Source organism: Talpa occidentalis, unplaced genomic scaffold (genome assembly GCF_014898055.3).
Source record: "Talpa occidentalis isolate TD23 unplaced genomic scaffold, MPIMG_talOcc4v2.1 talOcc4.10, whole genome shotgun sequence".
NCBI classification, from domain to species: Eukaryota; Metazoa; Chordata; class Mammalia; order Eulipotyphla; family Talpidae; genus Talpa; species Talpa occidentalis.
In genome coordinates, this window is record NW_023600993.1 from 95,912,272 (window position 1) to 95,938,280 (window position 26,009).

A 26,009-nucleotide genomic window follows, 5' to 3' on the forward strand; every position below is an offset into this window, starting at 1 on the left:
CATGGCATCTCCTTTAGAGAGCAAATGCATGTAGCCCAACAATAAAACACCAACCACGAGCTGGGTACTGTGCACTGCTGATTAACTCCTCACAGCATCTTTGAGAAGGAGAAGGTAGGTCCTGTTCACCAAAAAGTAAACGAGTGATTTCTCTAAACATATTTCTAATATTTGCTAAATAAGCAATCTGCGGTAACGAAAGATGTGTTCTTATCTGATTAACTCCGTGTGATAAATTCCCCAGGCTGGAATTGCTTGGTTAAATGTGTGCACACTGAAACTTTTGGTCCATTCTGAGAGAAGTGCTTAAGAGCTGGGCTTGGTAATCCTACCCACCAGTGTTCATACTCCCATGGCCACTCACTGGCACTCGCTAGACTTAAACTGTGCCACAGTTTGCTCATCTGTAAAATGGGCTGACAGCAGAAACCTCACAGCTGTGAGGCCCATGCAAGGGGAGGCATGCGGTGTCCCTGGCTAGTGCAGCACATATGAAGAGAGGTGTGTCAGACAGACCAGGGCCCGCTCCTACACAGCTGACGTCGAAGCGTGGAGGAGGAAGGTGGCATCGAGGCAGGAGATAAATGAGTAACAAGAGAAATAGCGCTGTGCTGACAGTCACGTGAGGTGGGTGGGTGGGGAGAGAAAGACCCTCTGAAGTGGTGACATTTTAGCTAAGGTCTGAATGACAAGGATATTCTTTGAATTCCTGAAGTAGAATCGTTGGGTCGAAGATTACATGGCTTAAAATTTCTGGTCAATGTAGTATCGACCAATTCATCTACAATTTTTTTAAAATATTTTGCAATTTCTAAAGTAACTTGCTTCCCTCTGTATAGACATGTCTCTTTCCTTTATCCTCATCTGCATTGTCTCCTGGTTATAAAAAGTGGGGTGTCCTGTTTGAATTCTAATGAGCTTCATTAGCAGAGGGTTAGATAAAAAAAGCAAGGTATCCCTTTTAAGAATCCTTTCTGTTTCTTCTCCCTAAATTGTCCAGCATGTCTACTGTAACCTTCCTCCTCACTTGCTGCCCTTTTCCTCTGTGCTGTTCGTGCCCGCGTTGTGCTTAAGACGGGAGGGCTGCCCACGTTTCAGCCAGTCGGCATGTTGATCAGCAACCACTTTTCCCCTTTGGAATTAGGCAGTGTCTGGCTCAGGGGAGATGGCTGATCAGCACTGCTTTTGCTATGAAAACAAGGCAGCTGGTTTTTCCAAACAAATTTGTTGGCAAGGGTACAGTACCTTCATGAGTTGAAATTGTGCAGAGGCCCCTGCACAAGGTATGTGACCAGCAGACCTGCCTCCTGTACACGGCGGTGGGGGAGGGAGCATTGCCCAGCAACGGACCCGAGTCTCTTCTGCCCAGGAATGGGTGGGTAATAAGATCTCTTTTGTTTGTTTGGGATGTGTGTGATTACATATTGTTTGTCGATCTATTCTTTTGAGAGCAGATGGACGTTCTTCATAAACTGTGCAATGAGAAACATCCTCTTTTTTAGGTCTTGAGCCGAGCTCAGCATCTCTAGGCACAAAATGCTTGTTAAATTTCAGAGGTGCTGTTTTCCTTTTTGGTACGTGGCATTTTTTATAGCATACACACACATTCGAGTTTAATCTCTGATTCAAGCCTTAAAGATGACACTGTAATTCCAACTCAAGCAAATGGATTAAAGTTACTTGTTTTTAATGTGATATCTTTTTATCATCTTTTAAAATTCAGCAACTTAAATAAAACATCCTGAGGGCAACATGTGTTAATTAGGGGGCTCCGGGGGTGGCGTGGGCAGAGAATGTGTTTGGTGAAATTGTCCGGGAGCAAAGCATCGCTCACTTGTAGCCTGGAGATTTGTCATCCAAATATGTGCAGATTGCTGGGGCTATAAATAGTTTGAACTCAAGTAAACAGCTTCTTCCCCTCGCTGCTGCTTGGCCATTGTTCAGATGCCAGAACAGCCTGGGAGCAGCATCTTACACCAGGCTAACGACGCTTGGGGGCCCAGCTCTTGGGCGGCTTCTCTACAGGGCAGAGCCATCAGCCACAAAGAGGTCGAGATGATGGGGGAGCAGGCTGACCCCAGGCCCTTCAGTTCCCTGGTTTGCCTCTCATGCCCTCCCAGCCGGTAGCCCCTTCTTTACAGACGTGCTGCTGCTCCTGAACAGTGCGGATCTCAGATTCCTGGCAACTATAAAAAGCCCTTGGGCCACATGGCCGAGGCCTGAAGTGGATCTCAGAGACACAGACATTCTCTTCAGGGCCGGAGCACGCTTGGCTCTTTCCTTTCTTTTGGAGCCAAGAAGGGTGGCACCGGTTGTCAGAACTGCTGCACGCTGCCCGTGCCAGCAGCCGGTCTGCTGTATGTCAGGCGGGCAGGCTGCTGACATTTCCAGAGCCCTTTTGAGGACTCAAGCAAAATGCCGCCATTAGAGCGACTGAGGACACGCATGGTTTATTACTCTTTCTTTTGGAAAAAATAAGTCTCTCTTTAAAATTGCTACGTCAGCACCTTTCATTTACAGTGACTCTAACGTCAGATGCATGCCTATGAAGAGGTTATGAATAACTTGACATTTTGTTGTTGACGTGACCAACAATGAGGGGTGCTAGAAAGTTCTGGATGAAGGATCAGGAAATCTGAATTCTTCGACAAGTTACCTAACATTTCTTAGCTTTAGTTCCTCCATCTGTCAAATGAGGATAAGCCCGTCTTGTCTGTTTCCTGGAGTGGATGAGAAAATTTATGTAAAAGCACTTTCTGGATTCTGCCAAGCTAGTGGAATATAAAAAGGACAGGTAGGATACTGGGAAGGGTCTCACAAGCTTGGCCTTCTGCACTGTGACCTCAGGTAAATGGTTCCTGCCTCAGTCTTCTCATCTGTAAAATGGGAATGTTAATACCTGCCTCATGGATGTTACAGAGATTAGAATAACATATTTGAGGCACTAAATAGGCAGTAGTTAAGGGACAGTGATATTGGGTTGTTAGAAAAGTCATGATGTTTTTCTATATTTTTCAACAAAAAAATGAGTCATAACTTTTCCGATAACCCAATAGTTATTATCGTTTGTAATGTGGAGACACTGGCTCTGGGTGAGTCAGGGTTCTTTCACCTGAGAAACAGATGCAGTTTGTAGATGTTGAGATTAGCTATATGGCCTTGTTGAAAGTGCTGGCAATAACTGATAAGAGATAACATTAAACATGTTTTTTATTGAAGTAGTGTTGGTTTATAACTTGTCGGTTTCAAGTGTACAGCATTATAAATCAGCGCCTGTACCTGTTACATTGTGTTCACGACTGAAAGTCCAATTCTATCCTACACCATACAGTGGACTCCTTTTTCCTAACTTACCCATGCCCCTTCCCCCTTCTGGTTTACCACTAATTTGGTTATATAGTTGAAAAGATTTATTTTATTTAGTTTATTCATTTCCTTTATCTTTATGTACTACATGTGAGTGAAATCATATAGTTTCTCTATCTGGTTTTTCCCTAAGCATAATAAATAACATTTTTTTTAAGTCAAAATACATGAACATCATTGAAAAAGTTCCATGTCCAGAAAGACCCTCGGTCTCCTGTTTAGCCCCTCACCCTGAGGCTGTCATTTAATTTTTCCACTTTAGCTCTCTGGCTGCCCCCATCTCTCTAAATAATATTACCTCCATTGATTTTTAAAATTGATTCTGTTTTTGTCAAGATGGCCCGTGCACATAGGTTTGCTTAATTCTTTTTAAGCTCAAATATTATTCTAAACTTAAACCAAAAAACACGTATCCCCTCCCTCCTGTCCTGCTCCCCAAAACATGCACTTTGTTAACTGTCTGCTCGAGTCTCCATATACCTATAGAATATGTTTATGTTCCTAGATCTAAATACGATGCTTATATGGCTGGCTGTGTCTCTGAAAAAAAAATGTTCTTACTGTAGAAATTTTCAAACATTTACAGTACCAGAGAGACCAGTATAATAGTCATGTGCCAAACATTACCCTGCTTCAAGAATCATGGCGAGTCATCCTGGAGTAAATGCTAGACATCACATCACCCCATTCATCACTGCTTTAGCATGATTCTCTGTTAGAATAAGGACTCCTTTGGGCCTCCCTGGTGGTGCAAGGGGTTAATAAGCACAGCACTGTGAAGCTGTCTGCAGCCTCTGCAGCATGAGTTCAATCCCCTGGCCAGGGAGCTACCCACATGGTGCAGTAGACCTCTGTCTTGCCCGCTGCTCCCCTCAGCAGTGTATTTCAGTCAATCTATCCGCTGTTCTGCTCCCCACTCTGTCTCTGGTGGGTCCTCTCACCCCTGCCCCAGCCTGTACCCCAGTTCTTGTATGCATAAATGAATCTTTAAAAAAAAAAAAAAAAGACTTTTTTTTTTTAACATAACTATCCTGCCATTATTCTATAGAAACTAAGCAGTAATTCCTTATTAGCAGAGAGCTCCTGTTCACCATAAGTACTTCTTTGTTCAAATCAGATGGAATCATTCTGCCTTTTCTCCAGCTGTCAGTTTTGAGGTTACCCCCCGGAATGGCATGTGAGGTTTGAGCTTTTCCATAAACACCACAGCCCTACTCACACTCCTCCTTCCGCTTTTCTCACATTACCACAGTTTTTTGGGTTAAAACAGGATTTAGTGCTTTACATTGTTGTGGCACTGTAAATATTGTTTACCACTGAGCCAGTAACGTTCTAATTATTTTTCCTTTCTGTATGACTGTTTCCTGGGCTTAATAATAGCTGCTGCTTTAATCTGCTCAGTTTTGCTTGTTCCTTATTGTTCATTCTTTCTACACTTTTCCTGTAGACTTTCAATACAGTTTCCGACAAGCCTTTCAGGAGTCAGCTGTTCCCCTGGCACCCTCGGCCCTCCTGCCCTCATCGCCTTGGCACTGGCTCAGCTGAGGTCCCAGCTGCACCATCACCTGTGGGTGCCTTTCATCTCTCATTTGCCTCCCTATATTCAAATCCTGCTTCTTAGTTTAAACCCTCACTTGGGTGACGTATACTCTCCAGGAGTTTACTGAGAAAACAGGAAACAGTGCATGAGGGATAAATTGTTTTAAGTCCTTCCATCTCTGAAAATATTACTAGTTTGCCTAGTGTAAATTCTAGGTTTCAAATAATTTTCCTTTAGAACTTGACTCTTAGAAAGCACTGCTTCCTTGTCTCCTGATAGCCAGGATTCCTGGTGAGAGTCATACCGCTGATTCTTTTGAAACTGTCTTTCTAGATGAGTATAGGATTTTTGTCCTTTTGAATTTTAGAAGATGAGGAGACTATAAGTGTGGTCCTTTTTATTTATTTATTTTTTAAGATTTATTTATTTATACAAGTACTGGGTACAGTCAGAAGTGCGGGAGGGTGAGAGAATTCACCAGAGCCAGAGCGGGGAGCAGAGCAGGCAGAAGGACCTAAGTGCACTGCTGAGGGGAGCAGCGGGCGGCAGGAGAGGTCTGCGGGCCATGTGGGACCCACTTCCAGTGGCCGGGGAGCAGCCGGGGATCGAACCAGCGCTGCAGAGGCTGCGGGCAGCTTCGCAACCCAGCGCTCAAACTCTGCGCCACCGGGGAGGCCCCAAGGTCCTTTTTATTCTTCCTAGCACTTTTTAAATTTTTCAGTTTTAAGGTGTATATCTTCCTTCAGCTTTAGAGAACTTCCTGTATGATTTCTTAGCTTCTGGAATTCCTATTTAGGATGACATTGACCTTTCTGGGTTGTTGTCCTACAGCAAGATCCTTCTTTATCCTGTGAATATTTTCCTGTTTGAAAGGTGTCCTTTTCTTATTGTACAGTCCTTTATGGAATTATTAATTTTAATATTCATATTATTTCTAAGAGCCCCATTTTGTCAGCTTATTTTGTCTTCAGACTCTTACGACAAACTTTTTAAAAAGCTTCTCATTTGTCCAGATTTTCTTTTGCATCATAAGGTCCACTTTCTCTCAATTTTATGCTCTTATGTCATGCTGTTGGTTTTGCTCAGAAGCCCTGTTGGTTGTTGTTTAAATCACTTGTAATGGTAAAGACCTCCTTTTAGAAGATGGGCCTTGGTTGCCTTTGGAGTTGGTTGTCTGTGTGCCTGGCCTTGCCTCCACCTGGGAAGCTGCCAGAAGCTCTCTGTGCTTGTGCTTCCATGCCCATAAGCAGTGTTGGCTGAGGGGCTTTCACAGGTCAGGATAGGGTGCCTGCTCTCTTACTAGACACCCCAGATCATTCCAGGCATCTCCTTGGATGTACTCAAAGGGCCCTCCTGCCCAGACCCTGCAGAACTTCCTGACCCTCTGTGTGCTGCAGGTTTGGGGTGGGGAGCCGGTGGCACAGTCTTCAGTGGGACCCCTCATTATCCTCCTCCCAGATCCTCTTTCTACCTGCCATCTCCAAGCCCAGAGCCTCAACCCCGACTGCCCCACAGCAGCTGCTTCCCATTTCCAGTTGTGTCCCTGTGCTCCAGACTTCAGCTTCCCTCTTTCATCCTGCTTCTGTGGACTTTCCCTTTTTAAAAAATATTCAAAATGAAATCTCTTGTTCAATAATGTCTGCCTCTAAGAGGGAATGTTTGATTCGTAGCTTAGAAGACAGGATCCTCTTTTTTAAACGCATGCTTTCTTTACCCCAGGCCTGGACTGCTCAGGGTTGGACCCCAGATGCTAGGAAAGCAGCCAGGTGTATGCAGAAACCATAAACACCTGACATAGTTTTCCTCATTCGTGGGGTTGACTCCTCCCCCTCACCCCCAAAATGATGTAAGCCTCTGGTTTCAGACATTGCTTTGAGTGTAGATGTGGTTCTTTTGGGTCTGTACCCCAAAAGGCTAAATAGTCATTTCTGGGTGATTGGGTGATGGATGATTTTCCTCCCTTTTTTCTGCTCTTCTGTGTTTTCCTATTTTTGAACAATAAGCAATTATGATTATAATTGGAAAGAAAACAAAATCTATTTTTATGTCATAGTCAATATGTTGCTCAAATATGTTAAAAAAAATAATGGTATGTGGCTCAGTGAGCGAGAGAGTGAAATGGCGTGACAGCTGAGCCAGCCTTTCATGGGTGACATGCTGGTGGTATCTTACAGCAGCTCTTTGAACTGGAAGGGTGTGCTGTCCACGCATGCACTTCTCAGTAGACATCGTCAGCTACTCCATGATCTGTATCTGGAATTCCTCATGTGTCCGTGGAGATAACAGTTATATCTACCTCATAAGGACCTTCTTTGTCCTTTAGTGAGGTCATTTATATAAAGTGGTTAGAATGCTATCTGGCATATGGGAAGCATTCAGTAAAAATTTGTTACTTATCAATTTTCTTATTTTCATAGCTGTCTCATAATATATACAAAATGCTTATCAATTAGACAGATCTTTTTAGAGGTTCATGTTCTAGCAGAGGAATAATATTTGCCCAGAAATAAATACGCCTCAAAGGAGTCAAGGATAAGTTCTTGAGAGTAGCGAATAAGTACTGAGGCTATCACAGAGGGGAGAGCCCATTCCAGACAGGCGAGGAGGGGTGGGCAGGCAGGGCAGCTTTGTGGGGAAGGGGTTTCAAGCCCTTCAGACCGCCCTATACTCTGCAGCAGCCACCTTCCTCGATCCCCAAATGGAGCCAGTGCTGCTGGCTGGGAAGAGCTCCCACGGGCCTAAGGACACTGGCCTGGCCTCATCGCTTTACCCGTGCACCTGTGAGCAAGTTGTCGGCCTTAACATGCATCAGTAGATCCACTGTAGATGAAGAGATTCAATACCTCTGCACCTGCTGAGGTGCGGCTCACAGAAAGTGGGTCTATGGAGGGCTCAGTACGGAGCGTGGCCCAGCACACAGAGCTGACCTGCTTGTCGGAAGACTATGTGAGGGTGCCGGGGCACTCAGTGTTCTTTCGTGGATTCTGTAGTTATTCAGGCTGCAAGGCAAGTGTCACCAGATCTTTGTGAAGATACAAAGGGGCTCCTTTCACTCAAGGAAACAGCACGACTGGAAGCACGGAGGGTGACGTCAAAACACTGGCCCATCAAGAGCCCAGCTCGCTTCCTGACGCCCACACGGGCCCTGCGCCTCCAGGTTGAGTGTTGCTGCCGAGAATACGCCCACCAGCTCTCCATGGGCTTTTGTTTCTTCCATCCTGACATTCTAGAAGAAGTCTGGGCCCTTCTGACATCCTGACATTCTTTGACCTTATTTGTTCATTGTCGCATCACTCTCAGGGCAGAGGCTGGGAAACTGAGTCAGGATTAGAAAATAGTCTCTTTACTGTTGAATTGTTGTAGCTTATTTTTGCAAGTACTTTGGAACTTGTGAATGCCAGGTACTTAACGCACACAAGAGCCCTGTAAGAGCAAAGCTGTTAGTCTTCCTTTGCTTTGGGAAACCACGGCACAAAGACGTGAGCTCGCCAAGGTCACTCACAGCCAGAAGGCCCAGGACATGAGGGGCACCCAGGACCCACTGAGCTGTTAACTGCTGCTCTCCATGGGTTATGAGGCTGGTGTTCTTTTTATTCTGCTACTGCCCACACTGAGTTGTGAGAAAGCCTGGAGACTGGCAAACTGCCTCCTAAGGGCCAGCCTGTGTGCCTGGGCCTTTCCTGGAGGGCATCAGGGTTTCCTGAGAACTAATTAAAATTCTTGTTAAGTCACAAACGGACCATAGCCTTTCCTCGTCTACAAATAACTTCTTCCCAACAGAGTTCCAGGCCCAATTTCTCATCCCCGCAGCTTTAAGACAGGTCAGATCTGCCTCTTTTGGGGAGTGGCAGCTGAAACCCAAACTTGCTTCAGGCCATGCAATATTAACATTCTTGTCTTACAGTCGCAAATTAAGTAAGCACCCCTCTTTCCTAGCGGCCCAAAGTGTTTCCTTTAGGCAACAGATTGACTGCTCCTCCCTACACCTGGCCTGGTTGAACCCAAGAAAATTCTCCCACCCCTCCCCATCTCCATTTCGTTTTCAATCGACTCATTTTTCTAAGTTAAATCCCATTTAGAAATAAGGGCCAGGCTCAGTGGTGTAACTATTTTGAGAAGTAGCAGTGTGTGATATGTGCACTGACGTAAGTCGGAACTAAAACACTCAGATTCCAGATCTGGCCTTTTCACCTGGTGCTGTGTAACCTTGGACTTGCCACTTCTCTGTTTCGATTCCCTAGCCACAAAATGAGATTCAGATGACACTTACCCAAAAAAAAAGAAAGAAAAGAAAGAAAAGAGCCCCCATCTAGTCAACATTTAGTATGTGCCACATACTTTCAGTTCCCTTACGTGGGGTATTTAGTTCTCAGTCCTAAAATGGAAGCCCTAGAATCCCATTTTACATTTAAAACAAACAAGCTCAGAGAAGTTAAGTCACAAAGGACTCAGACCCACTTCCACACTTCCAGCTCCCAAATGATGCTCAGAGCCCCTCCCCACCACACACAAAAGCAGAGAGGTTTTCTGTTCTCCCCACCAGCACCCTCCACAGGCAGGGGCTGAGTAATCTCGTAACCGCTGCTGTCCCTGTCGATCCCTGAGGATGGCTGAATTCTCTTCTTTTTCTCATGTAATGGTTTGTGCTGCCTCTTTCCATATCCCCTGGACTGGTTCCGTGAATTCTTTTGGGCTTTCTGCCAGTGCTAAGCGGCGGCACCGTGCAGGGGGCTGGTATTTTGAGGAGTAGCCCTCCAGGGTCCTTCCCTCCCTCAAGCGTGGAGCTGATCAGCTCGTCGTGAGTTCCTTGTGCTGCATTTGTCCTCAGTCACGGAACTGCAGAAGCAGGAGGTGCCAAGACCAGCATCTTATTGATGGGGAAACTGAGGCCGAGAGGTGACTTGCTTGAGGCCGTTCATTCAGTTAGGAGCGTGACCAAGATGGGAAGCCAGGTCGGGGCCACAGAACACTGCTCTTTCCAGCCTCCCCTGTGCCATCTCCCCTAGTGAAGGACAGGCCCATGCATTGTGCCACCCACCTAGGAAACTTGGAGAAATTAAGCGTCTTGGAAAATTGAGCAGAAGAGAGAGAAGGGGGTGGTAGTACAGTTCTCCACCCTGACCTGTGTATCCTGCACCAGAGATGAGCTAACACAGCATGGCCAACCGCACAGCCTGGCTGTCTGGATAGTCAGCAGTGACTAAGAGCGAAGGGGCTTAGGCTGGGAACTCTAGGCCCAGTGAGTGGCTAGGAAGCCTCTTGTCACTAGGCTGCACCGTTGGAAATTGCAGGACGGATGTTAGGCAAATGAGGCGGCCTGGGATGCAGTTACAGCTCCCTGTCCTCCCCCCCCCCCCCCCCCCCCCCCCCCGCCCCCTCATTGTCCAAAGGAAATGCATCTCCCTGGTGGACGGGGAGGTGGAAACTGAGCAAGGGAGCTGAGTGGTTGACATCACCGGGCCCAGCATTGGGTTACAACAAATGGGGACTTACTTGGCCGGAGACGTGGGAAACTCCCACTAAAACCTTGAAGTGCATTTCATTTAGGAGACACGGGGAGAAAGGCAGAGAAAGAGAACCGGGAGGATCTTGCCAGCACCCTCCGCTGGCCCGTCTGCTAGTGTGACTTGCCCTCACCCGGCAGGCGTTTCTGAAATTCTACCTTCACTTCTGACTGAGGATCCCCGGTCTTAGAAGAAACTCTCTGCTGTGTAAGTAGAACTTGATTCTGCTCCGCCGTCCCCACCCCAGGGAGAAACAGAGGCTCTGGAGGGCTTGCTTTCCGCCTGCTGGTCACAAAGTGCCTATTTTTATGATATGATATATTATTGCTCAGAAAATTATGGCTTTGTCTGAAACTGCCTGGGGCTAATCTGCGCCTCCTGTCTCACAGATGGGCTCCATTCAAATGCGGTTTTCCTTTTTTTTTTTTTTTTTTTTTTTTTACCCAGAGAACTTTGACAGACTATATGTAGAGCTTGAAAAGCTTGCCCCAAATAGAGGTGAAGAAAGCAAGCCTCCCGTAGCAACTGGTGTTTGTAAAGCCTTGTGTCTGATTTCAAAGGCAGCACAGACGTCTTAGATCTCTAAGACGTCTGCCTCTGAAAGTAAAAATCCCTGTAGCCCCCCCCTCACAAATACAAGATGGGTGTTTGAAATGGAAGACATAGGACTTATTTCACAGCGTGACCTCGTCCCACACGCCAGTGCCACCGTCGCCGTGCGACAGACTCCAAGGTGGAAAGGGGGTTAACCTTGGCTGGAAAGGGGAAATTAACCTTGGCTTTGTGATCTTTTTATTGCTTCCTTTTCAAAATTTGCTGTTTATGCCTAGGAAATAAACAGAGCACATAAACCCTCAGCATTTTCTTTGCCGGGGTCCATTTTCGGGGCTTTAAATGAGGGAACCACACTCTGCAGAGAGGCGCAAAGGGGCCTTGCCACCCCTGGGCCGCTTACTGCGGGGGCCTGGGCTGAGGGTCCACAGTGGCTTGAGAGACAGGGCTTGCAGGGGCTGGGTGTGACCCTCTTCCCTTCCCCTACCAGCAGGTGAAAGTATGAAAAATCACAGCTTAAGGGGAAAGACTTCAGCTTTAAAAAACGAAGCGCCCACATATGACAGAAGGGGCGCGCCAGGAAACAAGACCCTGGGCAAGTGTTTCAAGCCTCTGGGCCTGCGTCTCCTTATTGTACCTGAATCGGGGGCAAGAGTTGATGACTGTGTGTTTCCAAGTTCAGCATGAAGTGAGCCAGCCATGTTTCTTTCCCGTCCCCCTCCAGGAGCAGAGTGCCCCAGGCTTTCAGTGTCCCTGAGCTCCTGAAAACTGGTGCTTGTAGGAGGATTAGAATTAAGCTACTTCTGAATTCCTCTAGTTTTATTGGGTTTGGTGTTCCTGCAAACAAAAAAGCCTCAGAAGGGAATGAACATCACCGAGCGCCTCCTAAGTGGGAGGCCCCGAGTGAAGCGCGTCCTTTTCCACGCGAGGTGGTCAGTAATGCCATCCCGACTGACTAGGGGCAGTCTCCACGCTCGCCCCACATTAGCCCAGGTGCCGTCTGTTTACCTGAACTGTGCAGAGTCGCTGGTGAGACTGAGCTCACTGTGTCTCCACTGCCGCCCGTGCCCCACCCCCGCGAGCCTGTCTTGCCCGTCACTACGTCCCACGCCTGGTAGAAGGCCCGGCCCTTGGGCCAGAGGAGACACCTTGTAGTCAGCTTCACCCGAAGCCCACCGTGCTGGTTCCCAGCTGAGCAAACAGAGGGAAAATCCTTCTCGTGCCTCCTTCCCAGCTCTGGTTCACCTGGACAGCACCTCCGCTGCAGAGCCAGAGTACAGAGAAAAGTTGTCAGGTCTTGGATTTGCGTTTCCAAGGTCTCAGGAGTGGGCAATTTAAAGGGCTTTAATCTTTAAGGCGATCAGAGACCCTGACCCTCAGAAAGGTGCAATATTTAACAGTTACTTGAATTCAGAGAGTTAGCGGAGAGTCTCAGAGCCACAGGGTCTACCTGAGAACTCAGGTCCCCACCGTCCCCACCAGCAGCCAGGCTTTTGAGACTTTGGGGAATTGAAAGTCATTTCTCTTGAGGTGGAGTGGAGGTGATATTCTGGAGGGAGGCCCTTGTCTTGCCAGGGAGGGAGAGTGGAAGTGTGGGGAGACCGTCCACCCTTGGGAGCAGGCCTTGGTGGGCCAGATGAGGGTGGCTTTCTTGTGCTGTGCTGTCAGAGGCAGCTGTTAGTGTGTTCCTAACACCCACCCCTGCCCCCTGCAGTGTGTTTGGGGCCCCCTGGCAGGGGAGAGCCGCTTCGCCCAGCTCTCTGTGACTTTGGTTCTCTCTGAAGTGCACGTCTCCCCAGAGCTGCGCATCTTGCATATGTCAATTCCTTTTAATCTTCACAAATATGATGTGAAGCAGAGATGACCTCCATTTTATATGGGAAAGGCCTGGATAGGCGAGAGGGCTTTCCCATGCCTCAGAGCTAACAGGTGACAGCTGCGGTCACTCTCCCCAAACTCCTGAACTATCCGCTGCTCCCTACTTTTTTTTTTTAAAGATTTATTTATTTATTTATGCAAGCACTGGGTACAGTCAGAAGCACGGGAGGGTGAGAGAATTCACCAGAGCCAGAGCAGGGAGCAGAGCAGGCAGAAGGACCGAAGGACACTGCTGAGGGGAGCAGCGGGCGGCAGGAGAGGTCTGCGCGCCATGTGGGACCCTCCTGTGGCAGCTGGGGAGCAGCCAGAGATCAAACCAGCGCTGCAGAGGCTGCGGGCAGCTTCGCAACCCAGCGCTCAACCCATGCGCCACCAGGGAGGCCCTCCCTACTGTCTTTCCACATCACCTTCCTCCACCCGTAAAATGAAGTGTGAGCTGAGCCAGAGGTCAGAGCGGCTTTGGTTTTGGGTTTTGTTTTTATTAGAATGTGGATGCTTGAATGTGGATGACTTGTCTGAGTGATCACCTTCTTCTAGCTGCTGCCTTGCCCACTCTGGTCTCCTGCCTACCCCTTGGCCCCTTGGGGCATTTCCTTTTGTAACCCCTGGAGGGTCAGGGCCCACAGTCCCTGTCACTTTAGATGTAGGGTTCATGATGAGGTTAGAGTAAGGGTGCTGCCTGCACCACCTCGCAGAGATCACAGATTGCCCCCCTCACAGAACCTGCTTCTCTGCTGTGAAATGGGGCTTTGCAATTGTACCCACCTCAAAGGGGCAGCGTGAGGATGAAGTTTGGTAAAACTTGAAACACTTAGTTCGTACAAAAAAATATGCTTGGCAGGGACTATGGTGACAGCTCACAGATGATGTGGTGGTGGGAGATTTATGGGAACTTCACATGAGCAGAGAAATCAATTATTGTACAAAACAATAGAAAAAAAGCAAAAATACATGCTTGGGATTAGCCACACTAAGGTGTTCAGAAGGGCACGTTAGCCAGGTGCATGGGAGCCTGCCCCCTCGGTGGCAGGATGGCACCATGGGAGGAACCTGAAGCCTGGGAACGCATCCACTTTGAAACCCACCCGATGGGCCCTGGAGCTGGCACATCAGTATCAAACCCAGGCTCAGTGCTGTTGCCTGTCACCCGGCCCAGGGCTGAGGCCAAAGCAGAAGCGGCACTGCTCTTCTGGCACCAGCTGCCCCTCACCCGGCCACTTCAGGCGGAAGCTGGTAGCAGGTGTTACTCCCTGAGTGTGACAAGAAGCCGAACGCACCCAATTAACTGCTGAGTGTTTTCACGAGGGGCGAGGAGTGATTCTTAAGTGGAGACAGACGTGGAAAATCTTAAGTTCTTGGAAACAAGTCATTAATCACGACCCAAGGCTGAGCTCACCCCCTCCTGGAAATCTTTCAGAAGAGCTTTGTGAAAACGGAGTGCCGCTCCTTCAACGGGCGGCTTCCCTGGACGTTGCAGTCCGCTGCGCCGCTGAGTGAATCCAAATTGCAGTTTAAAATGCATCTGCTCTTAGCGGAGGCAGCCAGCCTCTCCTAACGTGAAAGGAAGTCTCTCTAATCTTCTAAGAAATAGAAGCTCATCAGCTTGGCTTCCCTGAACTGAATAATGGGTCATCGGGGCGCTGAGGAGATGAAGTCCTTGATGGCTGTTGTGATTTTATCGTGTCCAGAGGCCCAGGTAGCTGCCGTGCTCAGCGCTCTGTAGGTGTGGTCTCTGGCGTGGGTGAACTGCACTGGGCGCTGCTGGCACCAAGCATGAGAAGGGGGAAGCAGGGTCACTAGGAGACAGCCTCCGTTCTTGGGGGCTCTCTGTGCGTCAGGGGAGGATGTTACGGTGAGCATTGGCAGTGAGTGGGAGGAGGTCCCCAAACTTGAACTTGCTTCATCACCCCACACTTCCCCATCCATTTCCTGACTCAGCTGTGCCAGCACCTGCTGTAGGGAGACAGGAGCCCTGCCCCGCCCTCGGCCTTCTAAGTCCCCCCCCCCCCGGGCCTTCCAGTCCCCCCCACCCCTCAACCTGCTCCAGGGAAAGGAACTGCGCACACGCCACCCTAGAGACCTGCATCTGCCGCCACGTTAATAAGAAAATCTAAGCATGGGTGATTCGTCTAAAGCCACTGTTAACTTGTTTTGGATTTTTTAATTTTTCTGGTTACAGAATTAGAACATGTTTACGAAGGAAAAGTACAGTACAGAAAAACATTTAAATCATACCCAGTGATTTCACTGACTTTTTGTAAGTCAGTGGGGATGGGCCTGGATCTTTTAGATCTGGGGCACATCTTCAGTCTGCCACCAGGAAGCTTCTGCCTGTCAGTGCCCACTAGCAGTAGGCCTTGCCCCTTCTTCCTCCGCCCCACACCCTGCCACTGCATTTCAAATTTAATTCCTCCCGGAACAGAGCCTCCAAGGTGCTCATATTCTGTGTTGTAGTCCCTTGGGTAAGAGAAACCGACTGGTTGCACAGAGGCTGCAGCCTTCAATTGTGCTTTGCCGTGTGTGTTCACCTGCTCTAAGAACCCTCATATTAGGCACCATGCGAGGTGCTGTGGGGAGCCAAGGCCCAGCGGCTCTAACGCGTGACTGGAGGGCAGTGCAGGCAAGGCTGGGAAAGCGGATGGACGGGGCATTTGAGCTGCGCCTTCAGTTCACTTCGATCCATCCTCCCCATGTTCATCAGTATGTGTGGCACACCTGATACCTGCCAGGCACTGGGCTAGGTGATAGGTAGACAGTTGTTGTGCAGCCATCCTAGGCTGGGCAGCTTCATTGTCGATTTTCACAGAAAAAAAAGGGAATTTTGGAGCCTTCAGTACATGTTACAGGCCTTTAGTGCTGAATCAGGAGACAGACCAGCAGGGAGGGAGACAGCAGCTGAGCCCCCTACCCTCAGAGTGATGCTGCCCTCACGCCCCTTTTAGCCCTCACTGCTGGGCACAGGTGTCTGTATTTACCTATGGGCATGCCCTGTGCTCTGGGCCCAGGTGTCCATAATCACAGGTGCATGTGCCCCGTGCCCACACCTCTCTGCCCTGGGCATCCATGTGGCGACCTAGGAGGAATGCAAGACCACACATGGTAGCTGTAGAGGAAAAGAGACAGGAGGGTGGAAAAAAGCCTGATTAAACTCCATTTTCCCTACACCAGTGTTGTGTGAGACAGGCCGGGCCCTTCCTCACATGAAGTGAATGAACAAGCAGATAGTGGTGGGTGAAATAAAGAGGGCAGACGAGGAGGAGATGTGGTGAGGGTAGGCTTGCTGAGGAGGTGTTTTAACCAAGTTGTGGGGTCAGTTATGTCCAGAGCTCAGGTAGGAGCTCAGGGTGCTGTGGGGTGGGAAAGGATAACAGACACGTGAGAAGGGCCCAAGGCGGGGAAGCATATGGAATGTTTGAGAATTAAAAGGAGGCCGCGTGCCTGAACGGAGAGGGGAGGGCAAAGAGAAGCAGGTGAAGGTTACTGGGAGGAGAGTCAGCAGGGCAGCGGTGGGGCCTCTGTGGGTGAGGCTTGCTGCGTGGAGCATGGATGCGGAGGCGTGAGGAGGCTGATGGGTGCTGGGTAGAGCCAGGGGGTCGGGTAGAAGTGGAAGGAGCTAGCTGTGCCCGTTGCCCTGTCAGAGCCCCCCCCCCCCGCCCCCACAGGGAGCTGTCCTTCCTGAGCGCGCTAACCCTCCTCTTCGTTTCGTCCACTGGAATAAAGTGTGTCCCCTCCCTCCTTCTTCCATCAGAATGGTTTGCAAAACAATCCGTCTCTCGTCTCTAGATTTCAGGGCCCATGTGAGATAGGAGCCAAGCATCTGCTTGGAGACACGAGCCAAGTGAGCAAAGACGCCGCTGTTTACAGGGCTGTGGTCCCAGCAGACGGAAGCTCCCAGGAGTGGGTTTAATTGGGGTTGGGGGAGGAAGGTGATCAAGCGCGCTGAGCCACAGAAAACACCAGCAAAGCGCCAGCCCACACACAACCTACACTGGGCAGTTTCAAGCCCAAACTTAAGACTTTCTTCTGAATTTTAAAAGGGGATTTTAAAAAAAGATTTATGGATGCAAGAGCTGGAGTGCAGGCCAGAGGTGGGGGGTGGGGGTGAGAGGATTCACCTGAGACAAGAGTGGGGAGCAGAACAGGTGGATCTACTGAAGTACACTGCTCACGGGAGCAGCGGGGAGACAGGAGAGGTCTGCTGCGCCATGTGGGTTGCTCCCTGGCCTGGGATCGAACTCCTGTTGCAGCGGCTGGTGACAGCTTGATAGTGCTGGGTCTTTAACCCCTGCGCCACCAGGGAGGCCCCGGATTTTTTTTTTTAATTAAGACTCCTTCATCCTCTCCTCCACACCCTTTTACATAAAAGGCATAAATATCTTGGAAATGCACTTTTTCATGAAGCTTCTAAAACTTTTTGTCTTCCAACTGTCGGAATGACAGGTTGGAAAACCTGTTCTATTTTGACCAAAAAAAGAAGCTGACAATAAATGCTGTTACCTGTCCTCTGTGACAATGAATGGGCCATGGAACATCAGTTACCACTGTTTTCTCTGATCTTGTATGCTTTTTCCTTTGTTGTTGTGCTTTATCTGCCTCATTAATTTTTCCTAAAGTAATACATGTGCTTATCGTAACTAATTAATTTGAAGATGCATAAAAGTCAATCTCTCAGCCCCCGACTCCCCATTTCCATCCTGCTGAGAGAACCGGTAATCACTTAGGTGCAGATCCTTCCAGAACTTTCTCCAGACTCCTGTTTAAATGGATATATGTGGGATCATACTTTATAATTTTACAGTTTATTATTCCCTCCAAATATATACACCACGGATAGGTACGTATCTAATTCACCATTTTAAATAGCTTTAAGGCTGTCAATGTAGAGGTGCCAGGGTAGAGTGACATTTCTTTGACAGGTATTCTAATTGTGGCTGCTTTTTGTCTCCACAAAAAAATATTGTTGCATTAAATATCTTTGTATACATACCCCTCTCTACTTTTATTCTTATAGGTTATATTTTCAAAAACAGTAGTGCTCGGTCAAAAGTTATTGTATTTAAACCTTTTAGTTGATGGTATCCTGCTTTCCAGTGAGTTTTAGTAACTTGCATTCTCCTCAGCAATGAGTATGTCCAGTTCCTAAATCTTGATTAACATGAGTTATTCTCTCTCTTCCATTTTCCTCTCTGTTGTTTCATTTTGTGACCAAGTTCACATTTTTCCTAACTCTTATACCCTTCACCAGTGAGACTGCACTTCGTTTCATGGTAATTGGCCATTTCATTTTTTTTTTTTCCTCTTCACCCATTTTTCATGAGTTGTTTGTCTTTCTGAGGTGGTAGGAGCTCTTTCCATATTTACATATTAAGGATTCCATGGGTGTTACAAAATTTTTAAGAAATGGTTAAGAAAAATATTTGCATTTACAGAAAAAATTTATTGTAATATATGTTTATTTTCTGTTTTTCTCTTCAAAGTGTCTGGATTCTTGCCTTGTTTAGAAATAATTTCTTGACCTCAAAGTTGTATAAATGTTTTCCTAAATGATGTTCTAACATTTTTATAGCTTCAATTAATTTAATCCTGACATTTTAATCCCCTTGGAATTTGTTTATAGGTAGTAAGCGGTAGTGGTCAAGTTTTGTTCTACAGATGCCAGCATCATTTGTTAAATTATAAGAGTGGTCCTCAAAAAAAGGGAACGTTCCAGGATCCCTGCCCCACCTGCCCCTGAGTAATCCAGAACCTTAGGAAGTTTTCACTCTGGTCTCTTCCATCCTCAGTGTTACTTGTCACATTGCATTGTAATAACAATTTTGTTTTGATCTCCCAATTAGCTTCATTTTATTCTTTACATTTACCTATTGATTGTAAAATCTCAGTTGCTTTCTGTGTTTAGTTTTCTCTGTTGGAGAATGTTCTTGGGGTCTGTAAATGATAAACTTGCTCAGTCTTTGCTGAAAATGTCTTTTGCTCTCACTCATGATATTTTAACTGGATACAGAATTTTCGGTAGTGTATATAATTATGAAAGCTGCACATGCCGATTTAAAACTTTTCATACAGAACAAATACAAGTGAAAGTTTTTCATTTTTTTCTCCCCAGTTTGAGTCCCAGAGAGAATCCTGTTTATAGTTTTTACCTTTTTCTATGTAGATTAGAAAAAAAGTGTAACCTACTAGAGCTGTACTTTTTTCCTAAACATAAACAATTGTGCCCATATTCTTATTTTTTTTTAATAGAGGCATTTATTTATTTGTTTGTTTTGTTTGTTTATACATGCACTGGGTACAGTCAGCAGCGCGGGAGGGTGAGAGAATTCACCAGAGCCAGAGCGGGGAGCAGAGCAGGCAGAAGGACCGAAGTACACTGCTGAGGGGAGCAGCAGGCGGCAGGAGAGGTCTGCGTGCCATGTGGGACCCTCCTCCAGTGGCCGGGGAGCAGCCGGGGATCGAACCGGCGCCGCAGAGGCCACGGGCAGCTTTGCAACCCAGCGCTCAACCTCTGCGCCACCGGGGAGGCCCTGTGCCCATATTCTTATTGAAAAGCTATACTATTTTCAATTGTATACCACTTTTTAACAGAGCATGTGCATCTTTCCATGTTGTATAATGACTTTCCCTCATTCTTTGTGATAATTGTGTGATTTCTCATATTGCTAGACTGTAATTGAATTTTTTTCCTATTAGCAGGCGTTAAAAATTGTTTCCTTTTTTTGAATCATGTTTTTCACTGAATACCCTTTACTTACATGATCAACAGTTTAAATTCCTAGACATTCAACTTTCTCAAGGAATCTGCAGTTAATATGTTAATAGACATTGTTAACCTATTTTTCCAAGAGATTATTTCTGTGTACAACCTTAATGAGTGTCTCACTTTTTTTTTTTTTCTGGTTCCTTAGAATTTCCACATCCATCAGTCAACAGGGAAAAACCTGAAGCGATGCAAGCAGGAAAAAGAAACTAAGCCAGGTGGGTGGGTAATCACATTGCTCACGCCATAGCATTATGAGTGATTACCTAAATACCTTATTTCTGGTTGAAGAAAGAAAAGAAATAGGCTCCAGAAGAAATGAGAGGAATCTCGGTCCCTGGAGAGAAGGCAGGGTCACGGTGGGCAGAGGCTGTATGCCATCTCACAGGACTGACCCCTCTTACAGACGGTTTCTGTGCAGCACCAGGCAGTCCACCTCTGAGGGCTTCAAAGAGAACAGGCTTCTTCAGCCGTGTACTTAAGCAGATGGAATCACACACGATAACACCAGCTTTCCTGTTTACAACAGCTTTACAACAAATGACCGGTAAAGTCTTTCAAAAAGACAAAGGCCCACTGCAGGGATTTTCATACCATGATAGAGGAGCGAAATCAAGCGAGACTCAGCTCATAGCAAGCACAGCCCAGAGGTCAGCTCAGGAGAGATGGTACAGGTTCCTTCCAGTTGGATGAAACTGCAGGTCATAGAACGTGTGTGGCCTGCTTCGAAGTATGGCCACTTTGGGTCAGCTTTTATATTTAGACATATCTAATTTCTGGCTTAAGTTAATAATTAAGCCTCTCACCCATGGCTCACTGCAAATTCAGTGCCTTCAATGTAGTCACAGCATCGTGCTGCCATCACCAGAGTCCCTTCTAGAGCATTCTCATCACCCCATAAAGAAATCCTGTGCCTTTACTCATCACCTTCCCAACCCCACCCCCCAGGCCTAGGCAACTGCTAATCTGCTTTGTCTCCAGGTAGAGTTCTGATCCTGAAAAGAGTAACTGGGAGGAAATCTGGGTGATCTGGAGTGACTCATTCCCTGATGGATAATTAGGCAAATGAAACTGGACACTACTGTATTTTATAGAAGGCTTTATTAACTAAGAAGCTACATGCTTGCTGATATAGGCAGGAGGCAAGTTTTCTGTGAGTCACCTCTATTTGTCAGCGCAGCCTGTCAAATTGGCTCCCATCAGAGAGCAGCTGTGAAGCGATGAGTTTCTCCACTGGCACTGGGACCTGTGGGTGCTGAGCACAGGATCTCTTTCCTGTCATCTGAACCCCTGGCTTGGTTTCTCTCTCCCTGTAGTAGTCAAGGTGAAGGGCACTGAAATTCAGGACCCGGTCAGACTCTGGGAGGACAGACAACTATGCGCCCTCTCAAGCTCTTCATGTTATGGCCACGTCTGTCTCTCCCGACACTCTAATCCATGAGCCCGTTCTTTTAGAAAGCTTTGTGGGTTTTTTTTTTTTTGTTTGTTTTTAAAGTTTTATTTATTTATGCATACAAGAACTGGGGTATAGGCCAGAGGTGGAGAGGGTGAGAGGGCTTACCAGAGACAGAGTGGGGAACAGAACAGGCAGACTGACAAATACACTGCTGAGGGGAGCAGCGGGCGAGACGGAAGTCTCCTGCAGTGTGGGTTGCTCCCTGGCTGGGTATCGAACTCGTGCTGCAGAGGCTGCGGATGGCTTCACAGTGCTGTGCCTTCACCTCTTGCACCACCAGGGAGGCCCTTGGAAAGCCTTGTTAGGCACTGTGTGGTGGGCGGTGGGGAGAGTTCTCAGAAAAATCACTCTGAAAACGCCTCATCCGTTTTCACAATGCGGCCCTGTTTGAGGTGGGAATAGCCATTGGTGCAGAGGTGCCGGGATCAGGAGCAGACAGTTCTGTGGTGGGGGAGGAGATGGCTGCAGTTCTGTCTGCGTCGGGAGGAAGCCATCACCTGAGCGAGCTGCCCTGAAAAACATGCCCTGAGCAGGGAGGAGAGCGGCTCAGACCCCGGCTCTGTCCCACCCTGGCTGGAGCACCAGGGACTCACGCCACTTCTGAGTCTGGGCACTCCATCGTGAGAGCTCCACAGTGGGATTCTCTTCAGTGTCGCTGAGGAGAGAGTCCACACTTAGTCTTGGGTGACCAAAGCATAGGGAGCAGAACTCCAGCAGGTCAGAGGACCAGGTGGGGACAGGCAGGTCAGTGACGCAAAGGAGAACCTTCCTTTCATCTCCCAGTCAGTCCTGTCACTTCCGCCCTTTAAGCTCACCTTTCCATGGGCCAAATAGCGGCACCACCTTAGCTCCGGGCCTAGGAGCTGGCTCAGCTTGTCCTGGTGTAGGCCGGGCTCTAGGATATCCTAGCTCCAGGGCTGCTGTCAAGTCTGACACCGCAGTGTGTGTACCCTGTAAATAGCAGTCATTGTTATTATACCATCCTTATTTACTTGGTCAGAAACCAGGGCTCAGGTGGTTATGTTAACCGCTGGCTTGAGGGTATGAATGTTCTTAAGTTCCTATTTTGTTTGTACTTTAATTCATTTGATGAATATTTTTAATGAGCATCTTCCATGTTTAGAACCATGCTGTGTGCAGGGGATACGATGACAAGGAAGGGGACTGAGGCTCTTGGAACTGGTCAGGAAGGCAAGTCTGCCAGCACCTGCCTGGTACCTGGTTTATGGAGACTTCAGTATGTGTTAGTTGAATGACAACTTATAAATGCCAAGTGCAAGAATTTTTATTAGGAAGAAATCCGGATGCTGCAGGTGGCAAAACAGGCTCTGCTGGGCCAGGGAGAGGGTGCTCAGGCTGCGGGGTCTCTAGGAGTTACGCAGGACATGTGGCTGGGCATTGGCCATCCCAGGCAGACTCCAGCTGGAGTTCTGCTCAGGGGCAGGCGTGGTGCAGACTGTTCCTGAGGGTCGAAGGCAGAGCTCCTGATTGCCAGGATATTGCTCGTACAGGTTCTGGGGGGGCTGTTGGTTAATTACTATCTACCTAGGTGGTGTTGTGTGGATTCTGAACTCTGTTTCTGTCGAGAGGCAGGAAGAATGGAATATTATTTCCCCTTCAGCTTGGGACAGGACAGTCCAAGCCCTACTGGCACTGCCTTAGGGCATCTAGTGTGTCTGCCTGTGAGTGATGTGGGAAGCAACACCCTCTGCCCCCAGGGCTTTCCTCACCCTGCACTGGAGAGAAGGCTCTGAAAACTGGCGGGGAAGGGACGCAGGAAAACACTCGGTTAGAAGCACCAGTGAACGGGTGAAATCAAGATCAGAACAAACTCCCAAGTCAGCCCTGGTCCCCGAGACGCCGGCGGCCTTTCCGCACTCTGTCCTCTAGCCCTGGGCTCCTTGTGAGCTTTCTGGACGCCAAGCGGACCCCACCTTCTGTATGCTATTTTTTCTGCTTGGCACACCATCCCCAGGTACTTGCTCCCCCTCCCCCCGCTTCCATCAGTCCCTGCACCAGTGTCCCCTTGTCCAGGCTGCAGGAAATCTCGTGTCCCTAGCCCCGCTTCGTTTTCTCCATAGCACTTCGGCCACCTGTTATTTGCTCTGTTTGTTCGTGGGCTGCTCCTCTAGAATGTGAGCTTCCCGAGGGCAGCGAGTCTGTCACTGCTGAATCCCCAGTGCCTGGTGAGCGAGGAGCATAAAAGAGAAGTTGCCTTAAAATTAGTGGCCAGGTGTAAATAACGGGGCTCGTGGTCCCCACTCTGCTTTATGCACTTTTCATAGCTCTTAATTTTCAGGCTTTTAAAAAGATTCTCACCATTTTTAAAGACTCTTACACACAAGTGTTCTTCTCCCTGCTCACACAGGTGGGCTGTGGCCCCCTGCCTGGCACTGTCAGACTCCCAAGGGTGGTGCGGTCCCCTATGAATCTGATCATTCAACTGGGTTAGGAATTGAGGCTGGATGAGTCCTCTCTCTCACTAGCCCTGAACTTACTGTTTTTGTCTCCATGGCCTTGAGTCGGGCCTGGTACTTCCTGAGTGAGCAATAAAATTTTGTCGAATGAATGAATATTACAGAGGTGAGGTCTTCTATCTCCACAGTGGCCTTGGGTGCGCTTTGTATAGAATTCCAGAGGAACTGGAGAGGGTTACATTAGCCGTCACTCTGGTTGCCCATTGCTGCGTGACACTTTGCCACGAGACTTGGCAACACCACACTGACGAATGGGAGTCGTAGAGCAGGCTGCACAACGCCGGATGCTGCTGAACAAGCAAGATCCTGGCCTTTTTATTGTTAGAATCATCATACAGCCTCAGTTATGTGGGGTAGGAGGATAAGGAGAAAAAGGTGGGTGAAACTAAAGGATGTGTTTTTGTCATCTAGGGCTTCGGGGGGACTTGAGCCTGCTGACCAGATAATTCTTATCTGCTTGATGACCAAGTGTTGTAATTGAAACCATACCCCAGCCCTGGCCATGGTTCCAGTCTTATCAACAAGATGTTCCACCGATCAGCTTCTGAGGTCCCTTGTCATACCCCGTGGTGCACACCCTTCCCAGGGTGATCCAGCTTTCTGCTGGTGATTGATTTGAAAGGCACCTGGTGGTAAGGTTAGGCTCTGACTGATTGACCAGGCAATTCTGACCTTGCACAGGAATGCAGAACTGCAGGTAACAATAATGGTGGCCGAACAGGTCTGCTTAACAGACCTGCTTAGCAGACCCACAAACAGCAGTACTTTATTCTCTTTCATGGTGTCTGTGGGTCAGGAATTTGGGAGCGGCATGGCTGGGAGACTCTGGCTCATATCTCCCAGGCCAAGCACAGCCATGTGCTGCCCGCTGCAAGCTGCTCCTGCTGACTCAGAATGTCCGGAGAGGGCACTTCCTCCAAGCATGGCTGCTCAGCTGTCCCACCTGTACCGCAGAGCTCCCAACACAAGTGGTGTGTGCGAGAGCCAGTGGCAGTTGCATGGCCTTTTCTCACCCCATGTTGGGGTGAGAAACTTCACTTGTGTTGCATCCTCTCAGTGAGAAGCCATTCTCTCCGCTGCTCCTTCAGGAGGGGGCAGATCAGACGCCCTCTCCTGAGAGGAAGAATGCTAGGGAATATGCAGATGTCTTTCAAAAGTGGTTCCGGAGATGCCCAGCTGAACTCGAGACCAGTTTGAGGGGAACGAACCTTGTTGGGGGTGCCCAGCGGCATCAGCAGAGCTGGAGCTCGGTCTGGCCCTGGCCTTTTGGCCCCAGCCTGCTTGGAAGTGATCTCATTTTCCCTTCCTGCCCCTCCCTGCGCAGTGATGGGGCTGCCAGTCTCTGGGAAGCTTACTTTCAAGCTGAACCCTTGGCAAGTTGGAAAATGTGGAAGCAGCAGGAGGCCTGGGGTCCCAGAGTGCCTGGTCCCCACAGTCATCCAGCTGCTCTTTCCAGAGAGCTCCATGGAGCACAGACTTGCACAGAGACCAGAGACTGTCCCCCCAGGCCAGCCCCCTGTACAGCGCTGATACTGCCCTGCCACAGATGGACGGAAGCTGCTGACGGGGTGAGTTTTTAGATAACTGAAGTGAAGTAACAAAAACTAGAATTGCATACATCTGGGGGATGTTTCAGCCAGCATCGTGAAATATTTTCCCAGGACTTACTGCGTTCTTGCTCTTCCTTTAGAAATGCCTTAAATGAGGTTGGGGCTAAAGGAGAAAGGAGGAGAGGAAAGGAAATGGACCCAAATCCCTTTTAAACTAGGGGCCAGGCAGGCTAAGCATGGATGTCTGTGCCTCAAAGCCCAACACAGACTGCGTGGCTCACGACTGTGCCCAAGCTCTCTCCTCCCTGCGCCTCAGCCTCCTCTTCAATAGGCCAGGAATAATAATGGCTTCTGCTTCTCAGAGTGCTGCAGAGTCAGGTGAGGGGCTGTCTGTGGGATGCTTGGTGCAGTCTGGCCTGCAGGGAGGCCTCTGTCGCTGCCAGCCCCTGTTCATCCCTACAGTCACCTTCCAAAGCATTTGTTACACCCCCAGGGTGGGAATCTGCAATCAGGGCACCATCCAGCTTCAGCTGTGCCTTCCCGGCAGCGTGCAGGGCAGAGGGACACTGGGGAGAGTGTCACACTCCACAGGGCCCTTGGGTCCGGGCCTTAGAGCCAGAGAATTTGAAAAGCCAGGGCAGGAGGGCCTCCCTGGTGGTGCAAGGGGTTAAGACAGCCTATGAGGTTGTCCACAGCTTCTGCAGCACGGGTTCAATCCCAGCCTGGGGGGTTACTCATATGGCGCAGACCTCTCCTGACTCGCCCACTGCTCCTCTCAGCAGCATATTTCAGTCAGTCTGCCTGTTTTGCTCCCTACTCTGTCTCTGGTGACTCCTCATCCCCACCCCCATTCCCTGGCCTGTACCCCAGTTCTTGTATGCATAAATCTTTAAAAAAAAAAAATAAAAGCCAGAACGAGAATCCACAAA

The 26,009-nt window shown here is 48.5% G+C and overlaps 1 protein-coding gene across 3 annotated transcripts in view; it reads left to right on the forward strand.

Moving 5' to 3' along the window:
* The window catches only part of PKIG (cAMP-dependent protein kinase inhibitor gamma), a 65,916-nt gene that overhangs the window by 28,207 nt on the left and 11,700 nt on the right, over positions 1-26,009 (forward strand). For 2 of the 3 annotated variants that reach the window (XM_037499232.2, XM_037499241.2), the window contains exon 2: positions 19,746-19,815. The gene's annotated coding sequence lies outside the window, so the exon portion shown is untranslated. Of the gene's footprint in view, positions 1-10,412; positions 10,618-19,745; positions 19,816-26,009 lie in introns of those variants that run through there. The other variant, XM_037499224.2, reaches the window with a different exon arrangement.